General features: G+C 42.1%; 1 protein-coding gene across 50 annotated transcripts in view; it reads left to right on the top strand.

Annotated features, from left to right (window-relative positions):
• CELF2 (CUGBP Elav-like family member 2) overlaps window positions 1-25,098 on the top strand; it is a 671,263-nt gene that overhangs the window by 75,483 nt on the left and 570,682 nt on the right. For 2 of the 50 annotated variants that reach the window (XM_069765279.1, XM_069765252.1), the window contains exon 2: window positions 3,182-3,239. The exons of the other annotated variants lie outside the window; for them this stretch is intronic. The gene's annotated coding sequence lies outside the window, so the exon portion shown is untranslated. The remainder of the gene's footprint in view (window positions 1-3,181; window positions 3,240-25,098) is intronic. 50 annotated transcript variants of the gene reach the window in all.

The following is a 25,098-nucleotide window of genomic DNA, read 5'->3' as shown; positions in this document are numbered from 1 at the left end:
CCTGGCAGAATTTTTGCTTTCTTGGCCTTTTTTCAGAGAATATGAATGATAATACCAAAACTTTTTCTCCACTCAAGGTTAGTGGTTGGGTGAAGCCATTTATTGTCAAACTATTGTGTTTTCTCTTTTAAAATTATAATGACAACCCCAAACATCCAAATGACCCTGATCAAAAGTTCACATACCCCATTTCTTAATACCGTGTATCTCTAACATCAATGACAGCTTGAAGTCTTTTGTGATAGTTGTGGATGAGGTTCTTTATTGACTCAGATGGTAAAGCTGCCCACTCTTTTTGCTAAAAGCCTCTGGTTCCTGTAAATTCCTGGGCTGTCTAGCATGAACAGCACACTTGAGATCTCTCCAGAGTGGCTCAGTGATATTGAGGTTGGGAGACTGAGATGGCCACTACAGAACCTTCACATTGTTCTGCTGTAGTCAATGACAGGTCAACTTATCCTTGTGTTTTGGATGGTTGTCATGTTGGAACGTCCAAGTACGTCCCATGCACAGCTTCCGGGCTGACAAGTGCAAATTTGCCTCTAGTATTTGATGATAACATGCTATGTTCATCTTTATTTCACTTTATGTCCATCTTTACTTCAACTTTGCCTAAGTAACCTGTGCCTTTGTAGCTCACATATCCGCAAAACATCAGCGATCCACCTCCATCCTTTACAGTAGGAATGATGTTCCTTTCATCATAGGCCTTGTTGACCTCTTTCCAAATGTAACATTTATGGTTGTGGACAAAAAGTTACATTTTGGTCTCATCACTCCAAATTACCTTGTTTCAGAAGTTTTAAGTTATGTCTCTGTGATGTTTTGCGTATTGTAGACGAGATACTTTGTGACATTTGCGCTTTAATGGCTTTCTTCTGGCAACTCGACCATGCAGCCGATTTTTCTTCAAGTGCCTCCTTATTGTGCATCTTGAAACAGCCACACCGCTAGTTTTCAGAGAGTCGTGTATTTAAGATGATGTTATTTGTGGGTTTTTCTTTGCATCTCGAATAATTTTCCTGGCAGTTGTGGACAACATTTTTGTTGGTTTACCGGACCATGGTTTTGTTTTTACAGAGCCCCTGTTTTTCTATTTGTTAATCAGAGTTTGAACGCTGTTGACAGGCATTATCAATTCCTTGGGTATCTTTTGGTATCCCTTTCCTGTTTTATACAGTTCAAGTACATTTTCCCGTAGATCCGTTGACAATTCTCTTGCTTTCCCTATTACTCACAATCCAGAAACGCCAGTAGTGGCTGGATGAAAGATTTAAGAGTCTGTCTAGATCCCAGAAACTCACTCAGCTTTTACGCACACATTGATTACAAGCAAACAGGTCACAGGTGAGGATGTTACCTTTAGTAGCCATTCAATCCCATTTGTGTCAACTTCTGTGCATGTTATCAGGCCAAAATCACCAGGGTATGTAAACTTTTGATCAGGGTCATTTGGATGTTTTGTGTTGTCGTTATGATTGAAAAAGAGAAAAGACAGTAGTTTGACAATAAATGGCTTCACCCAACCACTAACTATGAGTGGAGAAAAAGTTTTGGTGTTATCATTCATATTCTATGAAAAAAGGACAAGAAAGCAAAAATTTCTGCCAGAGTATGTAAACTTTTGAGCACATCTGTATAGAAATAATGGTTTATGGTTATATTTAAAGAAGATCTGACACTTCCCATTAATATTTTTTTCTAATTGATGTAAATGCCATTGTTCTTCTGAATTTGAGGTTGTTGAGATATGACTCCCTCTTCTATGTATGTAAATTTAGTTTTCTTAAGTAAGTGGACTTCTTTGTGGATGTTTTCATGAGGACAACCCCTAGTTGTTTAATAAGACTAGACTTACATATAAAATGAGGACATATGTTAGGAACGAAAAGGCACGGAAACAAAATAAATATGACAACAGATTAAGGAGAAGAGTGGCATTTACACCAGATTACAAAAATACATATTTCTAGGTAATGACAGATAGATTTTAAGTACTCTACTTAGTTCTCATACTTTTTTGGGAGGTTCTGTTTATATTGTATTTCAGAAAATCAATGTTATAGATTGAAAAATGTAGGGTCTTTACCTCCTTTCCGTTTCTCAGAACTGGTTAGTTTTGATTAGGAAGCAGACATGCTGCGGGCTGTCATCTCACTACTACAATTGCAGGCATAATTGTGATAAGTTATAGCTGCATTACTCTAGGATGAGGCAGAATTGAGTAGCGCTCTCATAAATAAAAACATAAAGTTAAACTGCGCTGCTTTATTTTTGTAATGTATGAGGATATCCGCTTTGTATTTTTTTCACTGGCAGTAACTTGGTGATATAACAGCCCTAGAAACTTTAAATGAATTCTTTTTGCTTGTACTTAACTGGTTCTTATGCAGTTCAGCCACGAACATGTGAGTCTCAATAGACCATGTAATAGGCAGCCAAATCCAACTGTAGCACTTCCCTTTTCTAAATGCTTCTGTTAGGAACTGGGAAAGGCAATCTAGACATATTGATAACAATGCTTCCTGTACTCTCTCTGTCTTGGGAAAACCAGGCGATGTTCTGCAGTTGTGCATCAAAGTGTCGACAGGCGGCCAACACTAGTAACACAAAGCACTGCATTAATCCTATAATGTACTTGGCTTGTTGGTGGAAATAGTTTGTCTTGAACACATATCAGTCTTATGCAGTTTTTCAACAAACCAAAAACCAACATTGTTATAAAATACAAGCCAGTACAGTATTTATTTCATTCATCTAGGTATTCTAACAGTATGTCATGTAAGATGTTAAATTGTTGACTTCGATTATTTGCCCTCCATTTGACGGATGACCTGCTATTATGTCACTGCGCGATGTAGATTGTGCTCTCATAGCCTGGCACGTTATTGTTTGCCAGTAGACAGGGAAATCATGTAGGACCAGGAAAGACATACGCCTGGACTGCCATCAAGTTGACGAATAAGCAGTTGTCAGCCAAGTAATGGTCTAAGTGCACAAAAATCCTCAGACTGGTGTCACCCACAGAAAATCATAAAGTCATGCTGTGACATAAATGAATGGGAAGTTTTAAGCCTCTGTGGTGTCATCTCAAAGTTACGGTATTTATGCCACTGTCATAGACATTTGGTCCTTTGTTGGCAAAATGTAGTTATTTTATTAGCTTTCTCATCTTCTCTAGACTTATAGAAACTGACTCTGTCCAAGAGTGAAGGGGAAACTCAAGTCAACATATTACGGTATTGTAAACCAATCATCTCTCTCTATGTGGCTGACCATTACATTATAAAATCATTTAAATGCCGTTTCCTGATTTCTCTTATTACAGCTGTTTGCCTCTAGCTGAACTTCTTGGGATTATGGCTTTGTTCATCTGACAGATAATACTTGTTTGGGGGACATAGGCAGCACCATTTGCAGATTGCAGTGTAGATCAGCAGTTATTGACTTCCCTGCAGATGCTTACAGATAAATGTGCGACCATACCTTTACACTGGGTAGTGAAAGTGCTTCTGTCACCAGGATTTTGCGACCTCATCTTAGAGCAGCATGATGTAGGGGCTGTAGTGCGGTGGTAGCACAGTATGCAGTTAAGAGGCACAAAGTTCAAACACAAAGTCTCTTTAATGTGTTTTCTTCCCAGCATTAAAGTTCAAATTCACACAAGTGCATATAATATTAGTGTCCACTTCACACAAGTGCATATAATATTAGTGTCTGTTTCACAGCACTACATACTACACGGCATCCTTTAGACCAGTGATTTTCAACCTTTTTTGAGCCGCGGCACACTTTTTATACTTAAAAAATCCCGGGGCACACCACCAACCAAAATGGCACAAAATGGTGCGTCCAGGTTTGAGATGAAAGTCTGCAGTCATTCTATGTGACTACAGGCTTCTGAATTCTCACAGCGCAAGCACTGCACACTTTTAGGATTCTCTCTTGCCAGTGGCCAGAGTGGACGGTCATGACAGCACAAGTATGTGATTTGGATACTTCTGACCACATTCCGCCTAGATGTGTCCGGCCTCAGACAATTCATTTTCATTGAATGAGGCCACACATGTCTAGTCAGCACGTGACCACATGTATGTAAATCACCAACATCAGAGAATTATGATAGCAGTGTGCACTGTGAGAATTCAGAAGTCTGCAGTCACATAGTATGACTGCAGACTCATCACAACCTTGGACATCCCCTTTAATGTTCCTAACATAAATAAAAATATGAGAATTAGTATCACAAAAAAAACACATTTACATCAAGGTACCTGATAGATGACGTTGTTTGTGGAGTCGCCTCTTTCTTTTCATCTTCATCTTGTCCAGATGCCATGATGACTCTTCTCATCCACCGGCAGAGCTCGTTTCTGCAGACTTCCATCTTCTCCTGTCTTCTGCAGCACATCCCGACACAACACCCTTAAAGATAGCAGTGTTATTATAATGCTCCGGAATAACAATATCTGCCCTAGGCTGAGCCCCTGAGTAAATAATTGCCCCTCACTTTATTCCCAGCACATAATATGACCCTCACTGTCCCTCTTATGGTACATGCCATCCACACTACCCTCTCTCTCTTTTCTATACTTCACACTGCCTTCTCATACGGTGTCCCTCATAGAGAGCCCAGTCTCTCTACTGTGCCCCTTCATTACACTCCTCCTACTTGGCATACTGTCTCCTCCTGGCTGTTACCCTCACACTACTCAGTATCTATTCTGTATCCACTCACACTTTCATCCCCCCATACTGTCTGCACACATTTCTAATAGCCTCCTCATGTACATCCCCCCCTGCTAACATACCCCTTTGCTCTCTCCATATTTCCTCCTCCCGCATTCCCCCCTCACACATTCCCCCGACTCCCCATACTGTCCTCACACATCCCATCACCGTTGCTCCCAGTACTGTCAGCACACATTTTTCCCCTCGCTACTGTGTCCACCCCCATCTCCCCACTCACCCCCACAGAATATATCCACTCCCCTTCCGATAGAATAAATCCATCCCCTTCCACACAGAATAAATGCACCCTGCCCCACACATGCTAAATAAATTCCAGCCCCCCCCCCAAACACACTGAATAAATCCCCACACACACACTGAATAAATCCCCCCACACTTAATAAATCCCCCCACACACTTAATAAATCCCCCCAAACACACTGAATAAATCCCCCCACACACACTGAATAAATCCCCCCACACTTAATAAATCCCCCCACACACTTAATAAGTCCCCCCACACACACTGAATAAATCCCCACACACACATTGAATAAATCCCCCCACACACTTAATAAATCCCCCCCACACTCTGAATAAATCCCCCCCCACACACTGAATAAATCCCCCTTACACACACTGAATAAATCCCCCCACACACACTGAATAAATCCCCCTTACACACAAATAAATCCCCCCACACACACTGAATAAATCCCCCCACACTTAATAAATCCCCCCACACTTAATAAATCCCCCACACACTTAATAAATCCCCCCACACACTTAATAAATCCCCCCACACACTTAATAAATCCCCCACACACATAATAAATCCCGCCACACACACTGAATCTCCCCAACACACTTCATAAATCCCACACACACTTAATAAATACCCCCACACACACTGAATAAATCCCCCCACTGAATAAATCCCCCCCCAACACACTGATTAAATCCCGACTCCCCTAAACACTGAATAAATATTCCCCATAAACCCGCCCCACGCTGAATTTTCGGTGTCTTCAGCTCCACAACTACAGGAGCACTTACCACCAAGTCTCTTCTGTCTCCTGCGCGCCGGATAGTGACGTCAGCAGCGTGATCACATGACTTGATCACGCTGCTGGCGTCGCTTTGACCCAGCGGTCAGAACCTCAATTGTACTCGCAGCTGGTAGATGTCTGTGAGTACAATTGATCTCCGGGAGCCGGCGCGCTGCAGCTTCTCTGTGCCGGCTGTCAGCTTGACAGTCGGCACAGAGAACAGCTGACTCCCAGTGAGGGGGCGGCAGAATGCAGCCGCCGGGGGAGACACTTTGCACCCGACCATGTGTCGCGGCACACTAGTGTGCCGCGGAACACTGGTTGAAAATCACTGCTTTAGACTACAGTCACTAAACACGCTGGACCTCTCTGACCAGTTGCTGTGGGTGACTGCACTGCTCTGTCAATGTTTTATTCACAGCATAACTTCGTCCATGATATCCTTTATTTTGCAATCACTACACATGCCAGTCCACTTCTGACCAGTTACCACAGGCGACCGCACTGCCGTGATAATGTCTTACAGCATAACTCAGTCCATGATATCCTGCGGATTACAGCCGGGAACCATATCTGTTATGATACGGTGGTCTAGGAGCAACATGGAACGAGCTCTGAAGGACGCGGTAACTGTACTGACCACAGTCCCTAAGCTCAACACACCACTAGAAGTAGCCGTGGAATGCTCCTAACTCTCCCTAGGCATCTCGTCACAGCCTAAGAGCTAACTACCCCTAAAGACAGAAGCAGGAAAACTATCTTGCCTCAGAGAAAATCCCCAAAGGATAGATTAGCCCCCCACAAATAATGACTGTGAGTGGAGAGGAAAAAGACATACACAGAATGAAACCAGGATGAGCACAGGAGGCCAGTCTAGCTAAATAGATAGGACAGGATGGAATACTGTGCGGTCAGTATAAAACACTACAAAAATCCACGCAGAGTTTACAAAAAAAACTCCACACCTGACTAAAGGTGTGGAGGGCAAATCTGCCTCCCAGAGCTTCCAGCAAGACAGAAAAAATTCACACTGATAAGCTGGACAAACAAAGAAAGCACAGAATGATAAGTCCACAACCTATGGACAAAAAAGAGCAAGCAAAAACTTAGCTTAGCTGAACTTGGTCAGGATAACAGGGAACTTCAAAGAGATGTGAATCCAACCAGAAACCATTTACAAGTGGCACTGGCAGAAGACAGAGCCAGACCTAAATAGCCGAGCAGAAGAGAAGATAAGTGGAGGCAGCTGATGACAGCTAACTCCAAGGAGCAGCCATACCAATAGAAACCACAAGAGGGAGCCCAAGAGCAGAACTCACAAAAGTGCCACTTACAACCACCGGAGGGAGCCCAAGAGCGGAATTCACAACACATATCCATCTGGTTGCAGCAGTTACACACATCAGTCCTCCTCTACCAGCTACTGTGGACGACAGCACCGCTGTGTATGCTGGGGTGCCAGACCTTTCAGCTGCCTTGGCTGTTCAGCTCCACTTGCTTGTGTCGCTTCACACACAGCCATCGCTCTGCAGGGCCTTTTGCTCTGCAATCCTGCCGAACACCAGGCTCACACTGACATTACACCTGACACAGGCTTGACCTGACATACCCCTACCCTTTACTACAGGGATTTTAACATAGAAACCTGTGGCCTTCATTCACATGGAAAACCTGGGCTAGGAATGAAACAGACTGCACCACTAGCAAACTGCAGTCAGTTTGAAAACACAATATCCCAGAGCAGGTTTTCTCTACATCTGTCTTGGACACTACAATGTCCAAGATTAACACTTATTTTTATTATTTTTAAAATCTGCATCGCAGTCACAGCTACGCTCATGACTGCCATGCACTCCTATGGCCTTCATACGCCTCCATGCACCACCTGGGGAAAATACACAGCGACCCCTACCTGTGACATTGGTCACTGCTTCACCATTGCAATCACAGCTACACCTGCGATGCCCCCTCATGGCCTCACTATGCCTCCATGCGCATCCTGGGGAGAACAAACAGCAACCCCTACCTATGACACGGGTCACTGCCTCACAGGGTACAGACACTGATTCCAATGATGTGTCACTTGCTGGTCTACATACTGTCGTTTTGACAAAATAATTGTTTTATCTGCTGAATATCTACAGGTTCTCCTAATGCTGAGCTCTCTATAACCTTGACCACACTACTGATTGGTAGCTTTCTGTATACTGTCATATACCAAAAGAAAGCTGTTTCTGCAAAATACCTCACCAGTATATCAACTTTATTAAATATATAATATATACTAGATTTTGTTAAAAAACAGATGTATTTAAAAAAAGGAGAAGCTCAATGGAGGGCTAACAACAAACCACCCTAAGCTATAAGCAGTATATACCGTATAAGTCGACCCGAGTATAAGCCAACCCCCCTAATTTTGCCACAAAAAACTGGGAAAACTTAATGACTTGAGTATAAGCCTAGGGTGGAAAATGCAGCAGCTACCGGTAAATTTCAAAAGTAAAAATAGATACCAACAAAAGTAAAATTAATTGAGACATCAGTAGGGTTAAGTGTTTTTGAATATCCCGATTGAATAAGGAGCCCCATATAATGCTCCATAAAGTTTGATGGGCCCCATTAGATGCTCCATATTAAAATATGCCCGATATAATCCTGCATAAAGGGTAATAAGGGCCCCATAAGATGCTCCATACAGACACTTGCCCCATATAATGCTGCACAAACGTTATGGCCCAATAAGATCATCCATACAGTCACTTGCCCCATATAATGCTGCACAAGCGTTATGGCCCCATAAGATGCTCCCTACAGTCACTTGCCCCATATAATGCTGCACAAGCGTTATAGCCCCATAAGATGCTCCATACAGTCACTTGCCCCATATAATGCTGCACAAGCATTATGGCCCCATAAGATGCTCCATACAGTCACTTGCCCCATATAATGTAAGTCCGCAAGGACAGGGTCCTCTCCCCTCTGTACCAGTCTGTCACTGTAAATTTGTTTACTGTAAACGATATCTATAACTCTGTATGTAACCCCTTTCTCATGTACAGCACCATGGAATTAATGGTGCTATATAAATAAATAATAATAATAATGCTGCACAAGTGTTATAGCCCCATAAGATGCTCCATACAGTCACTTGCCCCATTATAGTGCTGCACAAGCATTATGGCCCCATAAGATGCACCGTACAGTCACTTGCCCCATATAGTGCTGCACAAGCATTATGGCCCCATAAGATGCTCCGTACAGTCACTTGCTCCATATAGTGCTGCACAAGCGTTATGGCCCCATAAGATGCTCCATACAGTCACTTGCCCCATAAAGTGCTGCACAAGCGTTATGGCCCCATAAGATGCTCCGTACAATCACTAACCCCATATAGTGCTGCACAAGCGTTATGGCCCCATAAGATGCTCCGTACAGTCACTTGCCCCTTATAGTGCTGCACAAGCGTTATGGTCCCATAAGATGCTCCATACAGTCACTTGCCCCTTATAGTGCTGCACAAGCGTTTTGGCCCCTTAAGATGCTCCGTACAGTCACTTGCCCCATATAGTGCTGCACAAACGTTATAGCCCCATAAGATACTCCATACAGTCACTTGCCCCATATGCTTTTGCTGCGATTAAAAAAAATCACATACTCACCTCTCTCCGCTCAGGACCCCCGGCACTTTCAATATTTACCTGCTCCTCGTTCCGGTGCGGCTCCGTCTTCAGCACTGACGTTCAGCAGTGGGCGTGCACTGACTACGTCACCGCGCCCTCTGACCTGAGCATCACAGCCAGAGGACGCTGAAGATGGAGCCGCACCGGAACGAGGAGCGGTGAATATCGTGCAGCGCTCCCCCTCCCCATATACTCACCTACTGATGGCGCGGGCCCTGCACGTCCCTGCTTCTTCCACCGCTGCATCTTCTTCCTGTATTGAGCGGTCACAGTTACCGCTCATTACAATAATGAATATGCGGCTCCATCCCTATGGGAGGTGGAGCCGCATATTCATTACTGTAATGAGCGGTACCATGTGACCGCTCAGTACAGGAAGAATATGCAGCGCTGGAAGAAGCAGGGACGTGCAGGGACCGCGCCAGCAGTAGGTGAGTATAATTAGAGAGCCCCCGCTCCCCCTCCCCTGCTGACCCCTGGGTATGACTCGAGTATAAGCCGAGAGGGGGACTTTCAGCCCCAAAAAATGGGCTGAAAATCTCGGCTTATACTCGAGTATATACGATTAGTATGCCTACATTCGCTGAGGAACTGGCATGCCCCTGATGGAGCTGGGTGCGTCAGGGTACAAGGCTGCACATGTAACAGACCTCCACATTATTACTATGTAAATATCAATACTCTTCTTTCTGACGTATATGTTAAACATTAAGGAATGTGCTGTAATTAGTGTTGAGAATTCAGATACTGCAAATATCGGGTATCGGCCGATATCTGATACCAAGTTCCGATACTTTTGCGATATCGGATACTGGAATCGGAAGTTCCCATAGTGCAATGATGCACTATACTGGAGTGTGGGTGGTGCGTGGGTGGAGACTGCATGTCTGTGTGCGCGGGCGGGGTCTGCGTGACCGTGGGGGGTTTGTGTGGGCCTGCCGGGGTCTGAGCGTGCCTGCCGGGGTCTGTGCGTGCCTGCCAGGGTTCTGTGCGGGCCTGCTGGGGGTCTGTGCGGGCTGCCGGGGTTCTGTACGAGCCTGCCGGGGCTCTGTGCAGGCTGCCAGGGGTCTGTGCGGGCTGCCGGGGGTCTGTGCAGGCCTGTCGGGGCTCTGTGTGGGCTGCCAGGGGTCTGTGCAGGGTGCCGGGGTCTGTGTGGGCTGCCGGGGGTCTACGGGCCTGCCGGGGGTCTGTCCGGGCCTGCCGGGGGTCTGTACGGGTCTGTACGGGACTGCCGGGGGTCTGTACGAGCCTGCCAGGGCTCTGTGAGGGCTGCCGGGGCTCTGTGCGGGCTGCCGGGGCTCTGTGCGGGCTCCCGGGGGTCTGGTCGTGTGTGCAGGCATCGTCCGATGTGACTTCAAGTCCCATCGGAGTATGCCTGCTACACTGACAGTAATTGACACATTAGCCAATGATGGGACAGTAGTAGTCCCATCATCCGGCTAATGTGTTGAAAGTGAAAAAAAATAACTACATACATACTACATGCATACATAAAACATACTACATACATACTACATACATACTACATACTATATACATACATACTACATACATACATGCATACTACATACATGCTACATACATGCTACATACATACTACATACATACTTCATACATACTACATACACACTACATACATACATACTACATACATATTACATAAAATACATTCATACATTACATACATTGCATACATATAGACATACAGTACATTAAACATAGAGTACATACTCACCATCGCTTGTCACTTCGTTCCCCGAAGCCAGTGTCATCTGTAAAAATATTAAAATAACAAACAACCAATATACTCCCTGATCCGCAGAAATCCACGAGTGTCCCACGATGATCTCCAGTGGAGAACAGCAGCATCAGCTGATTGGACCGCTCTCCAGGGGCTCCAGGAATCCAATGAAGGGAGGAAGGTATCCTTCCACACTGTATTCCTCCGCCGCTGTAAAAAAATAGTCCCTAGTCTCACTTTTGGCATTGCTGTGTGAGAAATTTTCCCACGCAGCAATTGCCATAAAGTGAGACTTTGAACTATAGTAACCTCAGTGATGCACTGCAGGAACCATTGTCTCCTGTCAGTGTGTCACTGAGGGTCCTATAGAGCAGTGACATCACCCGATGTCACTGTTCTAAAGGGGAGATCGTCGTGGGACACTCGTTATTAATTGGACTACGGCGGACAGGTAGTATACAGTTTATTATTTTACGTTTTTTGCAGGCGCTGAAGTATGGTAAGTATGGTTAAATGAAGAATATTAAAATACTTTTTTCCTAATGTGTGTGTGTTTTATTAATCCTTTATTACTATTGCATTAATAATGGATAGGCATCTAATTGACACCTCTCCTTTCTTAACCTGGCTTACAATAGCAAGGTGACATTAACCCTTTATTACCCCATATTCCACCACTACACGGGAGTGGGAAGAGAAGGGCTAAGTGCATCTTACATTTCTGGGGCAGCTGCAGACTGGTATTTGTAGTCGGGGGGGGGGGGGGCAATATCCATGGCCCCTCTCTAGGCTATGAATATCAGCCCGCAGTTGTCTGCGTAGCCTTTCTGGCTATAAAATATTGGGGGACCCCACGTCATTTTTTGGGGGGGTCCCCCTATTTTAATAGCCAGTAAAGGCTACGCAGACAGCTTTGGGCTGATATTCATAGCAGGCTACAAATATTGGCCCCCGGCCGTCGGCTTTCCCCTTCTGGAGCAGAAAATTGCATGGGAGCCCACACCGTTTTTTTTTTTAATTAAACGCTCATTAAGGCCTCTTTCACACTTGCGTCGGTACGGGTCCGACGTACCGACGCACGTTGTGAAATTTGTGCACGACGTGGGCAGCGGATGCAGTTTTTCAACGCATCCGCTGCCCATTCTGAAGTCCAGGGAGAAGGGGGCGGTGTTTCGGCCACGCATGCGCGGTAGGAAATGGCAAACGCGACAGACAAAAAAACGTTCACTTGAATGTTTTTTCGTGCCGACGGTCCGCCAAAACACGATGGATCCGTTGCACGACGGATGCGACGTGTGGCCATCCATCGCTAATACAAGTCTATGGGTAAAAAACGCATCCTGCGAGCACATTTGCAAGATCCGTTTTTCCCAAACCGAGGGATTGCGATGGATTGCTAAAAACGCAAGCGTGAAAGTAGCCTTAGAAACATTGGCCTTTCTATTATATATCTATGAATATATCTATAGATATATTTATAGATAGATGTATCTATAGATACATAGATGTATCTATCCATATATCTGGTGGCTTTCACACATCAGGTTCGAGTTTTGAAAAAAACGGATTTTTTTCCGCCGGATCGTTTTTTTTCAAAACTCGCCGGATTGTGCCTGATGGCAAAAACCTGATGTGTGAAAGCAGGCAGATATATGGATAGAAACATCTATGTATCTATAGATATATCTATCTACTATATAATTGTCTAAGGGTCACGACCATTGTCACGACCAATCAGCGACAGCCACGGTCCAGCGGCAATATGGCCGCTCTTTCCTCTCCGCAGTCAGTGCCCGCTCCATACTCCCATCCAGTTAGCCCTCACACAGGGTTAATGCCAGCGTTACCGGACCGTGGTGTAACGCACTCCGGTTACGGAGCTATTAACCCTGTGTGACCAACTTTTTACTATTGATGCTGCGTATGCATATTCTAGAATACCCGATGCGTTAGAATCGGGCCACCATCTAGTCTATAAATATATCTATAGATAGATATATCCATAGATATATAATAGAAAGACCGATGTTTCTAAGGCTACTTTCACACTTGCGTTTTTAGCAATCCGTCGCAATCCGTCATTTTGGGAAAAAAATGGATCCTGCAAATGTGCTCGCAGGATAAGATTTTTACCCATAGACTTGTATTATCCATCGTGCAATGGATCCATCGAGTTTTGGCAGACCGTCTGCACGAAAAAACGTTTAAGTGAATGTTTTTTTGTCTGTCGCGTCCACCATTTTCTACCGCGCATGCGTGGCCGAAACTCCGCCCCATCCTCCCCGGACTTCAGAATGGGCAGCAGATGCGTTGAAAAACTGCATCTGCTGCCCACGTCGGGGCTAAAATTTCAAGTGCGTTGGTACGTCGACCCGACGCATAACGACGGACCAGTACCGATGCAAGTGTGAAAGAGGCCTTAATGAGCGTTTAATTTTTTTTAAAAAAGGAAAAAAACGGCATGGGCTCCCGCACAATTTTCTGCGCCAGAGGGGGAAAGCCGACGGTTGGGGGCCAATATTTGTAGCCTGCTATGAATATCAGTCCGCAGCTGTCTGCGTAGCCTTTACTGGCTATTAGAATAGGGGGACCTCCAAAGAAAATGATGTGGGGTCCCCCTATATTTTATAGCCAGAAAGGCTACGCAGACAGCTGCGGGCTGTTATACATAGAGCCTAGAGATGGGCCATGGATATTGGCCCCCCTGGCTACAAATACCAGTCCGCAGCCGCCCCAGAAATGGCGAATCTGTAAGATGCGCCAATTCCGGCATTTAGCTCCTCTCTTCCAACTCCCATGTAGCGGTGGGATATGGGGTAATAAGGGGTTAATGTCACCTTGCTAATGTACGGTGACATTAAGCCGGGTTAATAACGGAGAAGCATCAATAAGACGCCTATCCTTTATTAATCCAATAGTAATAAAGGTTTAATGAAACACACACATTAGGAAAAAAGTATTTTAATATTCTTCATTTAACCATACTTACCATACTTCAGCACCTGCAACAAACGTAAAGTAATAAACCATATACTACCTGTCCGCCGTAGTCCAATTAATAACGAGTGTCCCACGAAGATCTCCCCTATAGAACAGTGAAATTGGGTGATGCCACTGCTCTATAGGACCCTCAGTGACACATTGACAGGAGACAATGGCTCCTGCAGTGCATCACTGAGGTTACTATAGTTCAAAGTCTCACTTTATGGCAATTGCTGCGTGGGAAAATTTATCACACAGCAGGGCCAAAAGTGAGACTAGGGACTATTTTTTTTACAGCGGCGGAGGAGTACAGCGCGGAAGGATACCTTCCTCCCGTCATTGTGTTCCTGGTGCCCCTGGAGAGCGGTCGCATTAGCTGATGCTGCTGTTCTCCACGGGAGATCGTCGTGGGACACTCGTGAATTTCTGCGGATCAGGGAGTATATTGATTGTTTGTTATTTTAATATTTTCTACAGGTGACATTGGCTTTGGGGATGAAAATGACAAGTAATGGTGAGTATGTACTCTATATTTAATGTACTGTATGTATGTATTGTATGTAATGTATGAATGTACTGTATGTAGTATGTATGTAGTATGTTTGTATGTATGTAGTATGTATGAAGTATGCATGTTTTTTTTTTTCATTCAACACATTAGCTGGATGATGGGACTACTACTGTCCCATCATTGACTAATGTTTCAATCACTGTCACTGTAGCAGGCCCGTACAGATCTCCGACAGGCCCGCACATACCCCGCCCGCACACACAGACACGCACAGTGTCCGCCCACACACCGCCCACACTCTTCCCCCCTCAGGAGCAGGATGAAGAAGGACAGAAAGGGCTTATTTACATTCCGATATTTGTGTCCCATTGACTTGCATTTTATCTGGGATTGGTATCGGCGATATCCGATATTTTTTGGATATCGGCCGATCCAATCCGATACTTCTGGATATCGGAAGGTATCGCTCAACACTAGCTGTAATAGATATGTGGGCATACTAACCATATACTGTTTATAGCCTTGTTGTTAGCCCTCCATTGAGCTACTCTGTTTTTTTAATTTTAATACATTATATTCTAAACTAAAGTTAATTTATTTGTGAGATATTTTCTATCACCATTTTTCTTTTTCTTTTGATTTACCTCGTGATATTTAGTTGCATCGTTCTTACTCTACCTGATACTTTCTGCTTATAGGAATATTGGTTCATCCTAATATTTGTCCTAATATTTCTGTAAACTGTGCGTAGGCAGTGGTGGGGCGGGGTTATATAGAGCTTATAAATATGAATTACTACATATGAGCAGGTTTCTCTATTGATAATGTGTTGAAAAAAAAGTGAATTTATCAAAACTCCAGCGATCAGCCCAGTAAATGACACATCACTGGAATCTGTCTCTACCTCATGTTGCTTTCAGATTAGTTGGTGACAGATTCCCTTTAACAAATACATGTAAATGCTGCAAGATATTTATGATCGACAACTTTTTTTTTTTACTAGAGCTTTTTTAAGTTTAATGATTTTGTTAAAAATACATTTAAATGTAGCTATTTAAGTCATATAAATCTATTTTAGTTCATATTGTTTGACAAGGGCTCCAGACATTAACTGTCAAACAGTTCTTATTTGAGTCAGTGGGCCTTTTCTTTTTCCAAGACCAGGTACCAGTGTTTTCTATGCACTAGTGCGTTCGGCAATATGTCTTCATCTTGATTTTAGAAAGATCAGTATTATTCACATAGCTTGATGCAATTAACAATGAATTACTTTAGGGAGGTTCATGTTTGAAATGAATGCCATTAAATCTGTTCACAGACCATTACAAGTCAACAGTTTACAGACTGGTCATGACCGCTATCTTTTCCAAATGCATTAATGAGCTGTTTAATTAAGGGATAAGGAATTTTACAGCCAGTGATCACCACTTTTGTTGTTTTAATAATGGCTAAATTTGAGATTTTTTATTTAAGCAACTTCATTAAAGATATGGCTTCACATAGGAATGCAATATACTGTTTCTCCCAATTTTGCAGAAATAATTTAATTATAATCATAAACATATCTTATAGATTTTTTTTTCATGCAATTTTAATTACAATTAAATTTAGCCTTTAAATTTTATCTAATGTGTCTAAAAAAGGGTGAAAATGCCTTACACGGGCAAATCTTGGTGGTAGAATTCTGATAATTAACAGTCACATTTTGCAAACCACACCATGTTGTAATGAGAGTACTGATGGGGGATATGGTTTATTTAATTGGGAGCAAAGGCGGTGATCATTAAATTGAGTAAATAAAATGTATAATTTAGAGTCTTAAATCTGAAACTTTCTTATGTTAGAATTCTTTCTGCCCGGTGAACTTTTAATTAAAAGTAAAATGAAAAAAATCAGTTGATCTAATTTCTATACAGTCTCTTTTAAATAATCAATAGTCAATGCATTACAGACTTGATATCTACAGTTAAAATCCAATAATTTATATATTACAATGCAGCAAGTTTTTTTTTAAGTTCAAATACTACATAGAAGAGATGTTTTTAGGGGTTTAATCCTTACATTCGGTTCATTTTTTGACAAAAACTGTGATGTGAAGAACTATTGTTCTCTCACCATATTGTTCTTTTTTGCCGAAAAAAAACGTAAGTGGTATTATGATCTGAGACATTTATAAAATGTGAAGTATTATAACTAAATGTCATATATATGCAAGTTTCAATTCCAGAATGCTCACCTATCATGAGAAATGTCACCGCCTCACCTGTTTGCATTCTAATGAGTGCTGCTGGAGAAAATAGTACAAAATAGGGTCTTATCCGAGATACAAACAGTTAATACAATTGAATTGTACTCACCAGATAGAGCTATAATTTAGCACACTTCTTTATGATAATATGCCCGGACTTCCAGTTATTCAGCAGAGCAGAGTAAATCCATGTTTACCCCATTTTAATAAAGGAGAGGCGTCTATAACACGCCTATCCATTAGTAATCCTATAGTTATATTGTAAATAAACACACAGCCAGAATAAAGTTCTTTACTTGAATTGAAAAACACTCTTACTTTCTTACTTAAAAATAAAATACACAGTTATATTCACCTAACTAATTCCATTGAAGCCCTCGTCCCCTGTAAAACAACCAACAATAAACAACAAAAATGCTCACCTAACGCCCATTTCATTGAAGCTATTGTCTCTTGTAAAAAAAAAGCAAAAAGTAAAAAGCAATCATATCCCTCACCTATCCAATATTCTATCCCACGCCGTAAACCATGTCTGTGATAAATAGTTTTCACCTGGATAGTGCCAAGATGTGACCGTTCAGGCTGAAAACCATTGTAGAATGAGCTGCTTTGAGCTTGGCCTCAGTGACTAGCGGTGATTTCATCGAGGTTACTGAAGGTCACTGAGGCTGCATTCCCAGTTGGGCCCCTGAACTGCAGTGACCTCAGTGAGATCACCCCTCGCACCGTGAGAAAAAGTCTGAAGGTGCAGCGCTGAGGTCAGTGAGTTCATTGCAGTTTCTCATGGTGAGCTGCAGTGAACTCACTGAGCACAGCGCTGTCACTGAGGCTGAGCTCGCAGCAACTTATTCTCCATTGGTTTTCAGCATGAACGGTCACATCTTGGCACAGTCCAGGTTGAAAACTATCGCAGACATGGATTACGTCGTGTGACAGAACATCGGACAGGTGAGGGCTTCAGTGGAATGGATGTTAGGTGAGTGTAACTCTATATGTTATTTTTAAATAAAAAAGTAAAAGTGTTTTTTTTCAAATAAAGGACTTTTTTCTGGCTGTGTGTTAATTTACAATATAACTGTTGGATTGCTAATGGATAAGCATCTTATAGACGCCTCTCCCTTACTAACCCGTGGGCTTGATGTCACAATACAAAGGTTACATCAACCCCACAAATATGAACCCCCTTTGCCACCACCACAGGGCAAGTGGGAAGAGCCGGCAAAGTAACAGAATTGAGTATGGGGGTGGCTGCATACTACTATTTGTAGGCTGGGGGATGCAGTTTTCATGGCCTCTTGCCAGCCTGAGAACTCCAGCCCCCAGGTCGTTTTATTTTTAAATATTTGAATAATAGTGCAGTGACCCCTCTATTCTTGATAACCAGCCTTGATAAAGCTTACAGCTGAGGGTTGCAGCCTGCAGCTGTCAGTTTTGCATGGCTGGTTATCAAAAATACAGGGGAACCAATGACTTTTTTAAAATGTATTTATAGTGCAGGCATCGGCTGATGAATACTCCAATCAGCCGCTGCCTGTTCTTGCTGTAATTAGGAGTAGTAGCTGCATCAGCCAACTCCTGTGACTTGAGGTAAACTTTTTACCTCCGGTCAGAGCTGCTGGCTCACTGTCATCTGACAGCATAGTAGCCGCGGCTCTCTGACACAGGGTAATTATCTTACCACCAATCAGAGGCACAGTTTGCCACACTGTCATGCAGATGACAAAGTGGCAAACACTAGATGTTCAGACTCCCCTGATTCATGTGAGTGGGGTCTGGATTCGAGTACTGTTCTGGTACCCGAACCAAACTTTTTTTTAATTGTTCGGCTGAACCCGCCAGACCTTAACATCCAAGGTTCACTAGTCATGAGGGATCTTTCTATGTTTTCACTTCCCCGGATCCATTAATAAGGGTTTGCGGTACTGGATTATCCCATTAAAAATAGATAAAATGATCCTACATTCACAATCAAGAAAGTGGTATGAACGACATATTTGAGAAGTAGAGCCATTGGGTGAGGAAGTCCTTTACACGGTGTATAAATGGTAACTTAGAAATGCCACCATTGTTTCGATCTCTCAAAAGTAATTATCCAACTATTGCCTCATGTTATTCTACTGCTGGATATTGATGGATGCCACATAGCCTTTAGCAGACACGAAAGGAGGGTTTCCACAATGGCTTGAAGCCCCCCAATAAGATAGCATATGGGTCAATATATTCTATTGGAACAATGGAATTTGTCACCGTATTACCTCCATTATATTAAACCAGACTATTTACCTGTATGCTTATGTTATCATTGCAGTAACAGTGCACCAGTCCAAAGTAGAAATGTCCTTGACAAAGTTAAATAGGTCCTTTTTAAGCTGACGGTAAATATTGTTTGCCATATTCATTGCAACTTTATACATTAGAACAAATTTCCCCCTTGTACTTTTGACTGTTTATTTAACTTTGCTGTGCCATCATAAGAGGAAGCAATTCCCTTGAATGCCTTTTAACCTTTCACAATGAGAAAAGTCAAACAATGATTTTAAAAAGCTTTCTTTGAACAAGGGCAAAATTCAAACAAGTTGAGGTAGCGCATTGTGCTTGGTAAATAGTAGCCCAAGAAGATCATCCGATTATAGATCCAATGAGAGAAGCAAAGCAACACTGAGACGCTATATAGATAGGTATATATGAGTATTGAGAGACAGAAACAGTCCTGAGCATAAATGAGTACACCCCTATGAAAAGTAAGATTTTAATATATATCTAACGGAAAACAAGAATAATTTCCAAAATTTTTAAAAGACCGAGTTTCATGGAACATTTTGTTAACTCATATCATGAAAGCAATGTTAATAATTTCATTATCATTAGAAAATCTTCAGTTTTACTCAAATTACTTGATGTAAAAATGAATGCACTCTGCATCAAAAACTACTACATCATGTATTTTGTATGATCCCCATGATTTTAAAGGACAGCACAAAGTCTTCTATTCATGGAAGAATCAAGTTGACGACATATTGCAAAATCTTTTTGCATTTTTCAAGAACTACCTATTTTAGAGGCCGAATGCTGGATGGAGAGTGATGATCAACTTGTCTCTTCAGAATTCCCTATTGCCGTCACACTATCAGTATTTGGTCAGTATTTTACATCAGTATTTGTAAGCCAAAACCAGGAGTGGGTGATAAATGCAGAAGTGGTGCATATGTTTCTATTATACTTTTCCTCTATTTGTTCCACTCCTGGTTTTGGCTTACAAATACTGATGTAAAATACTGACCAAATACTGCTAGTGTGACGGCAGCCTAAGTGTTCGATTGGGTTCAGATCAGGACACATACTTGGTCACTAAATCACTTTCACTCTGTTGTTCAGAATTGCAACTGTGGCAATTATATGTTGTAGTCTAAATTTTAGCTTTGCTTTTAAGACTTTAATTGGGGTGTGGTCATTTTTAAACTTGGTCTTGAATGAATTTATTGGGAAAATTACTTTTTTGAGTGAGCAAAAATCCAAATCTTTTTTGGAATCAAGGAACCACATTTGTGGGAGTATTTTGTAGTGTGTAATCCAATAGAAAATTGATTCTGAAATGACACTAAAGGTTTTCTGGATGTACTTATTTATTCTGAGCACTGTATATAAGTATCCATATCTCGGTGTGTATATATACACACAAATAAATGCACACTTAGCAGTCAGTAAGAAATATGAATGTGACTTTTCATGTGTTGTGTTGGTCTTTTGAAGTTTTTCTTTGTACTAATCATTCCTGCTAATCTGCTTGATTTTCAGTATTGAAAAAAATAACTCACTGTGGCCAGTTTAGTATATTAATATTAGTTATTAGTAATGAGCAAGTGTGCTCTCTACTCGAGATTTCCGAACATGCTCAGGTGTTCTCCGAGTATCTTGGGTGTGTTCGTAGATTATGTTTGTGTCCCCGCAGCTGCATGATTTGCGGCTTTAGACAACCTAAACATATGTGGGGATTCCCTAACAAACAGGCAATCCCTGCATGTGTTCAGGTTGTCTAACAGCCGCAAATCATGCAGCTGCGGGGACACAAACATAATCTACGAACACACCCAAGACCCTTGGAAAACTCGAGTAACGAGCACACTCGCTCATCACTATTAGTTATTAATTATATGTACTATATGTAGTAATAGTTATTTTAGTTGTTTGATTTTCTGTTCGTTTTTGTTGTTCGCTCTACTACCAGAGAAAGATCTCAGTGTTTATCTCCCATTTAGCTCAATTACAAAATCTGATATTATAGTCTGTTGCAGTTCTGTGAAATATTATGATCATTTTTAATACATGCAAGTTGTCCTTAATCATGCACTATTTTGGGTCTTTATCTTTTATATGCTTTTAGCTCTCGTGTGCTGATTGCTTTGTGATGCTTTTTAATGGCTTTAATGGTTTATGCAGTGCAACTAGAATGGACTTTCATTAATATAAGACATAATGTCATATCCCATTTAAAAATTATTATTGTAGCTTTACTTCGCCATAATAATGTAGATTTAATGAAATGCAGATTTAATGAAAGAAATCCAACAATTGCTTAGTTGATAGTAATAAGGTGTTATTTTAAAATCACTTTTCAGACTGATAGTGTTAAAAGCAAAATCAATATTTCATTTTTTTTTCTTGTCCCTACACATATTGTTTCTCATTCATACTTTTCTGACATACATTGAAACACTGGAAGAAAAAGAGCAGTATATAGCCCCTGTCTGTAATAATTCTGCTTACATGGCTAGCAACGAGCCACTTGGCTCCATGTGAAGCTATACCGGTTCGATGGATGATGTACGTATAAAAATGTTCTCCTCTCGAACCAGTGCTTCTTGGGAAAAATGCCTGTGAACAATTTTGTATTGTTAAGTTTTGGTAGAAAAAAGTTGTATTCCTGTGTAAAAAAAATAAATAAATTTTATATATACCATATTTTTCGCTTTGTAAGTTATACTTTTTTCCCCCAAACTTGGGAAAATGGGGTTGCGTCTTAGAAAGTGAACATGCCTTACCGATACCATGGGTGTAGGCCGCAGGCTGGGATGAGGGGGTGTCCGGGTGTCAAAAAATGCAACATGTTGCATTTGCCGCAAACCGCGAAATGACGCATTTGTATGCAAAAGCATGCAAACTGATGCAAACGTATGTCCCTACGTACATAATGTTAAATATATGTGAGAAAGATGCATGCGGATCGGTACACAGGTATATGCTGCGCACACATACGATAATGTGAACCCAGCCTAAGTACATGCATATTCATAATATGCCAAGTGGTATAGTAGGCGAACAGGTGTCAGTACAACATGTATCAAACATTACTTGTATAGAAACATGTGGATCTGGGTCAGAGGCATAGCTAGGGTTTTGGTTCGGGGGGGATCTTCTGAGTAGGCCCCTAGCCAGGTAACCTTGATTACAACCGGATGACGCACCCTAATAGTGGATGTAGGAGAACCTCAGCAAATGATAGCACTGTTGCTAAAAATAATTTCTATATAAAGACCAACATTGATATTACTGTTATATGGTCAATGGTAAATACCAGTCCTACAGAACATATAGAGGTTACAGCACAGTTATAGATGGTGACTTACCACTGACATTTTCTGATGGAATCGTTCACTTTTCATGTCTTTTCCATCTGGTCCAGAATGACATGACAACTTCTTGCAGCCACGACTCGGCTGCAGAGATTACAACAAAGACACATTTCCAGTCTCATATTTTCAGCACTGTCCTCAATGAGCCTATTCCCAACCTGCACAAACACCTTATCCTGCTTATACCCCAGTTCTGAGTCGATGCCGTATATGTAACTATTACGGCACCTACTGTGTGGATCTGTGTGCCCTCTAAATTCTAAAGCAACCCTCTATAATATAGTAATGCCAGGTTTACGTGTCCTTTGTGTGTCCCTTTGACAATCACAGTAAACTGAGTTCCCTTATAACAATAAGTGCCCACTTTACATTTAATAATGTCCCGAGCCTCCCCCCTGTAAGGTCACCTATACACAGTATGATGCTGTCTTATACACATTATAATGCCCCCTAAGTGTATAGTACCACCCACACAGTATACTGACCACTTAGTAGACCCCTATTTGTTTGATGGCTCCAACACTGTATGATGGCCCCGTCATTGTAATCTCCACATTGTATAATGGCTCCCTAGATAGCCTCCATATAGAATAATGTGCCAGATAGTCCTCAATATAGTATAATGCACTACCCATAGGCCTCCATGTAGTATAATGCACCAGATAGTCCTCAATATAGTATAGTATACTCCCCATATGCCTCCTTCATGGTATAATGCATCCCCATAGTCAGATTTTATAGCATAATGCACCCCAATAGGCAGACTCTATATAATATAATGCACCCCCATAGGCAGACTCTATAGTATAATGCACACCCTATAGGCAGACTCTATAGTGTAATACAGCCCCCATAGGCAGACTATATTGTATAATGCCCCCCATAAAAAATAAATGCAATACTTACCTCTTCTCCTCGTTCCTTCGCTGCTCCAAGTGCCCTCATATCTCTGGACAGCGGGTGCCGAGTAGTGACATCATTGCAACCCCTCAGTGTCTGCGTCAGGGACATCAGACGCTGACAGGGGAAATGATGGGAGAGGGAGCGTAAAACTTCCTCTCTCATTAATGCAGTCAACTGTATCGGAATCCAGCTGACACAGTTGAACTTGCGATGATGGGGGGCCCACTGCTAGCACTGGGCCCCCCTCCTGGTCAGGGACCCCATAGCGATCGAGCGGCAGTGCAGGGAGATCGATTATCCTCGCTTTGCTGTAATGTGTAACTGTATGGGCGTGCTGTGCACGCCCATAGAGTTACAGTAGCGTAGCTCCGGTTGGACCCCCTCAGAGTGCGGGGCCCGGGGCCACCGCCCTCTCCCTTCCCCACCTAGCTGGCATAGCTATCTGCTACACTACTGATTAGGGTGTAAAACACACAAAGTGCATAACTATAATAATGATTCACTGCCTATCAGAAGAAGATAGGGTGCCTTGTGCCATACAATAGGAACATGATTCTAAATACTAAACATGATTACATGAAGTGCAAAAATTAACACATACCAGAATATTCCTGTATCACTGCAATGGCATCAGCCCCAACGTGTGTTTCATCACCGCCTTCTTCAGGGTGTTCCCCAAAGCAATGTAGTCACATTGAAATCCAGTTCACTGGAACTCACACATGTAAACACAGGTTGATATACAACAATCTGTGACTACAGTCGTTTTCTTCTTTGCCCTCTACTAGCTCAATCTGTATTTTAAGAGCTTCTATAAAATGTTATTGAATAACTTCTTACTGACTCTTCAGATTTTGTGTTATTCTATACCTGATGAAGATACCTGAGTAGTCTTGAAAGCTTGCAATTTGTTACCATCTTTTCAGTTAGCCATTAAAAGATATCAAGCACTGAGCACTCTCAAATCTTAATATTTTTCTATGTACTGGCTAACACTGTACAAAGATATGTATTTTTTCCTGTACTGTTACGTTATACACCCCTTACTTCTTGCTGTTCCTACATTACTTTTTTTAAGATGTGTGCACTTTTTGAAGCTTCAGTTCCTGTCGTCTCACTTGTTCTTCTCCATAACACATGAATATCATTCCATATGTCACTCACTTGGTTCATAAATACCATCTCCTATTTCTAATCTGTATTAACCCTTTCAAAGCATGGTGTAATGTCGAAACTTCACTTGTGTTAATTCCTATCATCAGTGTGACATATCCCCATACTAGATCATTTAGCCTGTAAAGCATATTTTCTTTGTAAGCCACTAATTTCTAGAAGTTTTTGCATTGAGTAATCCAGCACCATAGATATTACAAACGTAATGCAAAGTATAGTTTTTCCAGTTGATATGACATTTGTGGAAAAATATTCAAATCCAAAAGATGGAAAAGGCTTTCCCATTACCAGAGGGTTAAATCAATCCCAGGAATCTCAAAGCATGTAGAAGACAGAACACACAAGCTACTTCAGATCTGACAGGCTGGTTTATTCACTACGCTTCGACTCTACAATGAGCCTTTCTCAAGGGCGAGAGCCAAAACATTGCGTACATTTGGGAGTAAACCA

This window comes from Ranitomeya imitator, chromosome 4 (genome assembly GCF_032444005.1).
Source record: "Ranitomeya imitator isolate aRanImi1 chromosome 4, aRanImi1.pri, whole genome shotgun sequence".
Lineage (NCBI taxonomy): Eukaryota > Metazoa > Chordata > Amphibia > Anura > Dendrobatidae > Ranitomeya > Ranitomeya imitator.
Note: the sequence above shows the minus strand (reverse complement) of the source record. Positions and strands in the feature narration are given on the sequence as shown.